General features: G+C 35.4%; 1 long non-coding RNA gene across 1 annotated transcript; it reads left to right on the top strand.

Moving 5' to 3' along the window:
* Positions 1–1037: 1037 nt before the first annotated feature.
* LOC144256267 (uncharacterized) lies at positions 1038–4317 on the top strand. The gene is made up of 3 exons (XR_013344044.1): positions 1038–1109; positions 2118–2395; positions 3440–4317. It is a non-coding gene; the product is annotated as an uncharacterized LOC144256267 (long non-coding RNA).
* Positions 4318–10240: the final 5923 nt, after the last annotated feature.

Raw genomic sequence — 10240 nt, forward strand, 5'->3', positions numbered from 1 at the left:
CTGTCCCAAAAGAACAAAAATCAGCATATTATAGTGATATAGTCACTTCAGTATTTATAGCAGCACAATCAAATTATGGAATTAACCCAAATACCCAGAAGAGTGAAACCATGGCATTTGCTGATAAATGGTTAGAAATCATGCTAAGGGAAATAAACCAAACTCAGAAAACCAAGAGTCGAATCTTCTGCCTCATATGAGGAAGCTAAAGCAAAATGAGGGGGAAAGGGAGTGGGGGAGGGGATAAGATATGATAAAGATATAGGCAAGATCATATAGTAGAAGTGGGAGAATGATAGGGAGAGAAAATGTAAGGGGAAGGGAAAGACATATGGGATTAAACTTAACAGAATCATATACATAGATAAATATACTGAGGGAATTTCTGTATAGGTAGAAATTATTAACCAAAGGAGTAAAACTAAGATAAGTAGAGCAGGGGTAAAAGGGGAAGGAAAGTGGGGGAAATGAAAATTGAAATAAGATTTATAGTATGTATGATTTTTTACCATAAGAACCCCAAATACAGGGCTGGGGTTGTGACTCAGTGGTAGCGAATTTGCCTAGCATGTGTGAGGCACTAGGTTCAGTTCTCAGCACCACATATAAATAAATAAAATAAAGTTCCATTGACAATTAATATATATATATATATATATATATATATATATATATATATATATATAATCTCAAATAATATGTATAATTTTCATGCTCTAATAAAAATAAATAAAAAATAAATGAACACATAAAAAAATCTTTGTAGGGCTGGGGATGTGGCTCAAGCAGTATCGCGCTTGCCTGGCATGCGTGCGGCCCAGGTTCGATCCTCAGCACCACATACAAACAAAGATGTTGTGTCCGCCGAGAACTAAAAAATAAATATTAAAAAAATTCTCTCTCTCTCATTCTCTCTCTCTCTCAAAAAAAAAAAATCTTTGTAGTCAGGTTTGAATATTTTAAATGTTTCACTATCATAGATGTTAGTAGACATTTGTTATATTCTTTGTAATAAAGTCTTGCTTTCTTTTCCTCTTAGAAGATGATTAGGTGCTCACCTGTAATCACAGCAACTTGGGAGGCTGAGGCTGGAGGATTACAAGTTTAAGGTCAGCCTTAGCAACTTAGTGAATCCCCAAGCCACTTAACAAGATCTTGTCTCAAATAATTTTCTTAAAAAATAGGCTAGGGATGTAGTTCAGCAGTAAAGTGTCCCTGGGTTCAATCCCCAGTACAAAAATAAGGGAATAATATTTATTTAAAATTCTCATTGTAGTAAGTCAGGCACACTGAAACATGCCTTTAATGCCAGCTGCTCTGTTTCAGAAGCTGAGGCAGGATAATCACAAATTTAAGGCCATTCTGGGCAACATCATGAGACCATGCCTCAAAAAAAAAATATTACAGGCCTAGCATTATCAGTGATATAACACCCCTTGATTCAATTCTCAGTAATACTGAAAAAAAGGAAAAAATATTTACCATATTGAAATCAAAAGTTTGCATGCTTCCAAAATTTTTTGTGCTTACACATAAATATAAGGTTTCTTCAAAACTACAGCTTTGTTGATAAAGAATTTTTTGATTACATATTGACCATAATAGAATATGAGATACCATAGGAATTAATCAGAATGTTTTTCATTAGTCACAAAAATAAGCAAATCCCTTCATCTCACTGAACCTTTTTACTCAAGTGTAAAATAGAGGTTATGATTCATGACAACCATACTCTATAGTTATAGGAACCAACTGAATGATAATGGCCATAAAAGTTCTTTATAAATTATGAAATGCTATGAGTCCAAACCATTGTTAGGATCACTTCTTTGAGGACAGGGAGAATGCTGGTTGAGTAAAAACTCTTGAATTTTCTATTTCCTTTCCCTTGTTTTACAGAAAACACACTAGGAAAATCACTGTTAAACTTTCCTGTAGCACACAGGAAACATTTCCAGTTTTCTGCTCTTAATAGTTTTGAATAAAAAACTGGGTTTGACACCTTCAAGAATACTGATCTAGTCAGGCATTCTGCTATTCCCATAAATCAATTTTAAAAGATTTGGCTTTCTGATAGTCTTCACTGACCAATTTGAAAATGCTCTTCTATATTTTAGGAATACTCAAGAAGTTTGAGGAAGAAGATTTGGATGACATTTTAAGGAAAAGATTGAAGGACTTAAGTGAAATTCCTGGTGCCCTGTGGCATATTTATGCTTAAAAAGATGTGGATAAGATAAGAGAATTTCTTCAAATGCTGTAATTTATGTTGCAGACAATATATTTCTTCACTTTGAGCAAGGGCTCAGTGATTTTTAGTTTGAAGGGATGGAATTTTTGTTGAAAATGAAAAGCTCCTTTGTCTTGCTTCTTTTAAAGGCTTGTCTATTTTGAGGTTTGTATAGTGGTTTCTCATTTCATAGTGCTCTCCTACCTTCCTTAGCACCTTATAGTAAAGGACCAATGTGTTGATTAGCTAGGTATTAGTTGGGTGGTATACAAACATCTATTAAAGGGTCGGTTCTTTAAATTTCCTTAGAATCTGATTGATATGTTTGGCTCTTGACCTAGGTAGTGATTCTACTTTATGACAACTGATTTCTCAGTTATACTTTTAGGTTAGACTGAAATTTTGAGTAATCATACCTTTAATTGTTAGACATTCTTAAAGAAATTAACCCATCAACCTGAAATAATTGGTTCACACACTTTGCTAAAATATTTTTATATTTTTGTTGTTTGGGGGATTTTTTTAAGGGAACATAAGTTGCTTATTTTACTATACTCCATCTTCTTTTTAAAGATTTCAAGTACTTTCTGTGAAACAATGTAAAGAAAGTGAAAGGACTTTAGCATTGTAACTATCTTATCCCAGTAATAACTACCAATGTTTTAATCTATAATGTGTGTCTTGTAAATCAAAAAATTATTTTAATGAGTAATTTCTGAAAAGATCCCAAGTAGATATTCAAGGGTTAGAATATTAACCCTAAAATGGTTTTTATCTTTGTATATGCATTAAGGGAGTGTAGAGGTGGAGGGCCCTATCAAGAAATGTTTATAAAATTCATACATGTGAAGGCTTAGTTGGGGGGATAAACCATACTAAACTTTGCCTCATCCAGGTGTTGGATCCTTTAAACAATTGGTAAGGAAGGAAACCAGACAGATGAAAAGATCATAGAAAAAAAATGATAGTGAGAAAGGAGTATGATTCACTCTATTAATAGCATTTCTGTGTTCTCTATTTAATATCCTTTGCTTTTTAAATTATTGCAGATTGTTATTTTCTTTAACATAAGCACAATGTTGGTTCTGTAAGATTCTGAGACCAAATAATGTGCTATTGTAAACTAAATAGATATTTAGCTAAAGAGGATTTTTCTTCCTTTGCCTTATATAAATGAGGTATATGTTTTTATTTTAATCCATATTTCAGATTTCAAAAGAACAAGGCCTTGAAGTTCTACCTGAAAAAAATCCAATATGTGACCAAAGCTGGTATGGAAACAAAAAAACTCTGCCAAAGACTGCTAGAAGAATATGGAGTCAGACCTGTACTGTTATTCAGTTCCTTGGTGATGCCATTTTTTTTTTTTTTGCCAGCAGGAATACTTCATCGGGTACATACAAAATTTTTGACACATCTGTTATTCAAAGAACAAACTTTGAAAAATTGTTCTGGGTGTAGATGTAAAAGAAAAACAGAAGTAAGAGAATAATATGATGAAACAGTCTGTTTTAATTAATTATATTGCTAAAATGGCATTCTATTGTTTAAAGAAAAAATTGGAATAATTGAATACTTTGAGAGCTTAAATTGTTTTAACATGAGCCAGGTTTGCATTTATATGTTGTCTCTGATTTTAGAGACTTGAAATTTAATTTTTAAGACCTCTCAGGAGAAGTATAGAGATATTATATACTCATATCTCATTAGTTAGGCCAGAAAGGGGTGAAGGGAGTATATCAAAGCTTTCTTTTATCAGGCTGTAAGTTTTTCTCCTGTCACTCTTGAGCATGCTAAAAATAGTCTTGAGCTAGGCTAACAATAGCCTATTGAAGAAAATATGGTATGTAAATTTTATAGTTATCAATCCACAGAACTATATAGCTTGATGTATATAGTGAAAATGACATAGAATAGCTGTTGGAGGGTATGGAAGATGAAATCTAAAGCACACAATGGATTCCTATATGAATAGTGGGGCAAATAAATAGCCCAGTTTTACTCTGTTAGTAATAAAATATATAAGGGAAACATGAGGAACACTTGCCTAGTCTAATTTGTCTCATAGGTTGTTTGCTACCTTTTCCATCCACCACCCAGGAAGTAATTGACATATGTTTAATATGTATTCATTTACCAAATATAGTTTCTCACATTTTATAAGTACCTCCCATTTCCTTCCTCTTCCTGCCCACATCCCCTTATTCTATTCTACTGGTCTCCATTCTATTGTTTTTGTTTTTGATTTTTTAAAATTCTAATCAGTTATACATGATAGTGGAATGCACTTTGACACATTGTAAACAAATGGAGCACAACTTCTCATTCTTCAGGCTGTACATGGTGCAGAGTCATACCAGTAGTGTACTCATACATGTATATAGGGTAATATTGGATATCTTATTCTACCATCCTTCCCATCCCTACAACCCCACCCCTCCCTTCTTTCCTTCCCCTCATTCCTTTGCACAATCCAAAGTTCTTTCATTCTTCCTTACCAACCCCCCACCCCACCTCCCACCCCCACTGTGGATTAGCACCCTCTTATCAGAGAAAACATTAAGCCTTTGGTTTGGGGAGGATTGGCTTATTTCACTTGGCATGGTGTTCTTAGTTCCATCTTACCTGCAAATACCATGATTTCATTTTTCTTTAAGACTGAGTAATATTTGATAGTGTATGTCTACCACATTTTTATCTGTTGAAGGGCATCTAGGTTGGTTCCATTGTTCAATAATTGTGAATAGAGCTGCTATAAACATTGCTGTGGTTATGTCCCTGTAGTAAGCTGATTTTTAAATCCTTTGCATATAAACCAAGGAGTGGGTAACTGGGTCAAATAGTGGTTCCATTTCAAGTTTTCTAAGGAATCTCCATGCTGCTTTCCAGAGTGGTTGGCACCAATTTGCAATCCCACCAGCAATACATGAGTGTATCTTTTCCCCCACATCCTCACAAACACTTGTTCTTGCTTGCATTCTTGATATTTGTCATTTTGATTGGAGTAAAATACCTCCTTTTTTACCCAAAGTTCCTTCAACCTGTTGTCTAGTTTTTATCCCTTACAATTGTACCTTTTTGAAAACCATTATTTATTGGAACATATAACTTGTATTCTTTCATTCTGGCTTTTCTTACTTAACAAATGCATTTGAGATTCAGCCATGTTATGTATGTAATATCTGGTTCCTTTTCATGGCTGGGTATTTGTTTCTTTTATTTATTTTTCCATATTTTAAAGGCTGTTTTTTAGAGTCATGAGGTGGGAGGGAAAGGGAGAGAAAAGGGAAATTGCATGGAAATGGAAGGAGACCCTCATTGTTATACAAAATAACATATAAGAGGTTGTGAGAGGAATGGGAAAAAATAAGGAGAGAAATGAATTACAGTAGATGGGGTAGAGAGAGAAGATGGGAGGGGAGGGGAGGGGGGATAGTAGAGGATAGGAAAGCTAGCAGAATACAACAGTCACTAATAGGGCATTATGTAAAAATGTGGATGTGTAACCGATGTGATTCTGCAATCTTTGTAATGTTTTCAATAACCAATAAAAAAATAAAAGCTGTTTTTTAATCTCTTTACTAACTGAAGTATATTTGTATTATTTTCAGTTTGAGGCTATAGAAAATAAAGCCACATTTGTGTACAGCTTGTGGGTGAACATAGCTTTTCATTTCTGTTAGTGCTTAGTGGGATTCCTAGAAATGTGAATTATAAACTGCCAGGTTGTTCTTTAAAGTAGTTATACCATTTCCTTTCTCCAAAGTAGTGCTATATGCATTTTAGTTCCTCTATGTCTTCTCTCAATGCTTGTTACTGTCAGTTTTGTTTCAAAACTGATCTTATAACTTTGTAGTGCCATCTCATTGTGGTTTAAATTTGTATTTCCCCCCTTGGTATGGGGATTGAACCCATGGGTACTTGACCACTAAATTAAATACTCAGCCTTTTTGTTTTTTATTTTGAGACAGGGTCTTACTAAGTAACTGAGGCTAGCCTTAAACTTGAACTTCTCCTGCCTCAGACTCCCTAGTCAACTAGGATTATAGGTGAGTGCCACCACACCCAGCAATTTCTACTTTCTTAATATCTAAGTATAATTTAAGTTTCATAAAGTCAGAGAATTTTGGTTTCGGTTTGGTTTTGACCTTTTATTTTTTTGCAATACAAGGGATAGGGATCAAATCCAGGACTTCACACATGCTAGGCAAACTTTCTACACTGAGCAACAACCCCAGCCATAACATTTGTGTTTTTTAATGTCCCTTTGCCATACTTAGAATAATACATTTAAAATAAATATTAATAACTCTATTTGTAAAGATCTGAAAAATATATTCTCATATACAACATATTTTTCAACAAAATTGTACTTTTTAATAAAATTTGTATAAACATGCACATTCGTGTGTGTGTGTGTTTGTGTGTGTGTGTGTGTGTGTGTGTGTGTGTGTGTGTATGTGTAGTGTTCTTTGTATAGACACACAGAGTTTTACTTCTTCCTATATTTTCTCTGGGTACTGTGGAAAGTTCACCTGAGTTGGAACTTAATTTTAATTTTCACTAGGTAAAAATAAACATCAAAAGACATAGTTTCTTTGGAAATGTATAGAAAAGCCAGATAATCTGTAGAAAGCAAATTTCATATTATTCTGATGTCTGCCACTAAAGTGATGAATTATCAAACTTTTAATTCTGTGCTCCATATTTTGGCAAGAAATTGGCTATAAAAGCAGGAAATTCTACTTTCCCTTTCCTAGGTAGTATGATAATGACAGCACAGTCACAAGTTGAGAGGTTGTTGTCCTTTATTTAATATAGGGGTAACATGTTTTGCTTTGTTTTTATTTTGTTTTGTTTTGTTGCTGCAGTTTGTTTGTTTTGGCAGAAGTAAGGATTGAACCCAGTGGCACTTTTTTTGGTAAATATGATTATTTACCAAAATAATTATTTTGGTAATTATTATTTTTTTATTTACAGATAGGGCATCACTAACTTTAAGTCTTTTAGGTTGGCCTTGAACTTGCAATCCTCCTGCCTCAGCCTCAGAGTCACTGGGATTATAGGCATTAGCCACTGCATCTGGCTCCAGCCCTTTTTTATTTTGAGTCAGGGTCTCACTAAATTTCCCAGGCTGGTCTCAAACACGAATCCTCCTGCCTTAGCCTCCTAAATTGCTGATAATGCAGGAATATGCCACCAGGCCGGGCAATAGTAATGTTATTTTTAGAGAGAATTCAAGGAAAGTGATAAGAACTCTGTTTACAATATTAATTTTGATTTGATATACATTATTTCCAGCCTATTAGGGTCTTAGCAGTACTGCAAATGTTCATTGATGGTTCAAAACTTATATACTACAGGTGGTCCTCAAAATAGTACAGACTCTAAATAAATATTTCTTATTCTTTAGCATACATTAGAATTTCCTGGGCAGCTTTATCATACACAGATTGCTATACACCACCCTGAGTTTCTAATTAATTAGATCTAGGGAAGAAATAATTTTTTCCCAAGGAATGCTTAATGTTACTGTCAGGCACTACACTTTGAAAAACCATACAAATTAGAAGCCCTTGTAAGCCCAAAGTACCCATCAAAAAACTTTCAACCAAGTGATATTCACGACAAGATCCAGTAATGCTAGGGAAGAAACACCATTCTTTTGCCTGTCAACGGTAAGTGCTTCCAGAAGCTAAACTAAGAGAGGAGTTCTGGTGTGTGTCTTGTAGCCACAGCACTGTTATTGTATGAACCACTGTAAAATGGCAAACTTAAAAATATTTTGTAGGGCTACACATGATGGCACATGCTTGTAATCAAGGGGACTCAGGAAGCTGAGGCAATCTTAAGTCTCAATCTCCTAACTTTGCACATTGCAACCAAAGAAGCTGCATAATGTTGCTAAATCTGTAGCCTAACAATAATGTACTACTGATGCCAGTGACCTACTACTATAAGTAAAGCTGGCAGCTTGGACAAGGAGACTTTCTGTCGTTCTGTCATTCTGCCTCTGCACCTTGCTTCTGTCTCTTCTTTCTTTACACAGGATTTAAAGTACACTGCAGAGCAGATGGACTTCACAGAACTTTCCAACAAAAACCAAAAGAAGACAAATTCTTAGCAAGAGTACCAACAATATTCTCCAGAATAGACAATAGGTTATGTTATAAAACAAACCTTAACAAATTTTAGAAGCTAAAAATCATTTCAAATAACTTTTTTTATCTGAACACAATGTAATAAAACTGGAAACCTACAACAGGAGGAACTTCAGAAACATCCTGCATGTCTGCAAATGTAACAAATATCCAAGAGTCAATGAATAAATAGAATGGAAAATTTTAAAAATTCTTTAGAAAAATGATGATAGAAACACAAAATAAAAAACCCTATAGCAAAGAGAAGAGGCAATTTTAAGAAGATTAGATGAGTACATACCTACATCAAAAAAAACAGGGATGAGAGGTGGGAGGGAAAGGGAGTGAGAAGGGAAAGTGCATGGAAATGGAAGGCGATCCTCAGGGTTATACAAAATGTCATATAAGAGGAAAGGAGGGGTAAGACAAGATAATACAAATGGAAGAAATGATTTACAGTAAAAGGGGTAGAGAGAGAAAAGGGGAGGGGGGGAGGGGAGGGAAGGGGAGGGGAGGGGGGATAGTAGAGAATAGGACAGACAGCAGAATACATCAGACACTAGAAAGGCAATATGTCAATCAATGGAAGGGTAACTGATGTGATACAGCAATTTGTATACGGGGTAAAAGGGGGAGTTCATAATCCACTTGAATCAAACCGTGTAATATGATGTATTAAGAACTATGTAATGTTATGAACGACCAATAAAAAAAATAAATAAAAAAAAAAATAAAAAAAAAAATCAAGACTTCCACTTCAAGGAGGTAGAAAATCAAGAACAAGCCAGACCCAAAACAAGTAGAAGAAAAACACTAAACATTAGAGAAGAGGTAAATAAAATAGAAACTAAAATATTATTTTAAAAATATCAACAACAGAAAGAATTTATTTATTTATTTATTTATTTATTTATCTATCTATCTATCTATCTATCTATCCATCCATCCCTAGGACTGAACTCAGAAGCAACCACTCACTGAGAGATGTCTCTAGACCTAGTTTGTTTTTTACGGAGAGACAGGGTCCCATAGAGTGGCTCAGTGTCTTACTTTTGCTGAGGCTGTCTTTGAAATTGCCTTCCTCTTGCCTCACCTTGAGGATCTAAACTGTTCATGTCAATGGTTAAGAGCACAGCTTTGCCAGTGAACTCATTTATGCAGTGGGAAGATAATGATGCTGTATAATATGAGGATTCCCAGACGTGACACCTACGGACATCTTCGCATTGTCTTTGTCCACAAAAAGCATGAGACTCACCTTTCAGGACTCTTCTTGGTGCACAGTTTGGCTTCTTCTCTTTTTGTGGGGAGGAAGTCTGCTGGGGACTGAACCCAGAGCATCATGCATGCTAGACAAGTGTTTCCCCATGGAGCTGTGCCGCCAGCCCTCCTTGGCCTTTCTTGGTGATCAGAAAAAGGGTCTGTGGGATTACCTTTTTATTGACTTACTGGGAAACTTTGTGTCCTCTGATTCTGCCTCTTCTGCAGATCAAGTTGAAGGAGAAGGTGCTGTGGACAGCCATCTCCTTCTTCATCTTCTTAGTCTCCTATGCTGGTGTTGAGGCAGGGAGAAGAAGGGGGACACATGTGCCATTCCTTTGGTTTCTGCTTGTTTCCAGATCCTCTATTTGGTATTATGGCCTCAGATTCTGTGGACCCTTTCTACTGGATGTGACGATTCTGGCCTCCAACAGAGAGAGGCTCAGATTCACTCTGCCTCTTCTCTGCTGGACCAGCACCATTTAGTTGAATGACAGCCTTTCTGTGGAGCTCAGATAATGGGCAGCTCCATGGCCTGGAAAATCTGCATGTGCCACATTGAATAGCATGATCAATGGTGCATTCAGCCTGAGTGACACCATCTTCTTTG

Source organism: Urocitellus parryii, chromosome 7, assembly GCF_045843805.1.
Source record: "Urocitellus parryii isolate mUroPar1 chromosome 7, mUroPar1.hap1, whole genome shotgun sequence".
Classification (NCBI taxonomy): domain Eukaryota; kingdom Metazoa; phylum Chordata; class Mammalia; order Rodentia; family Sciuridae; genus Urocitellus; species Urocitellus parryii.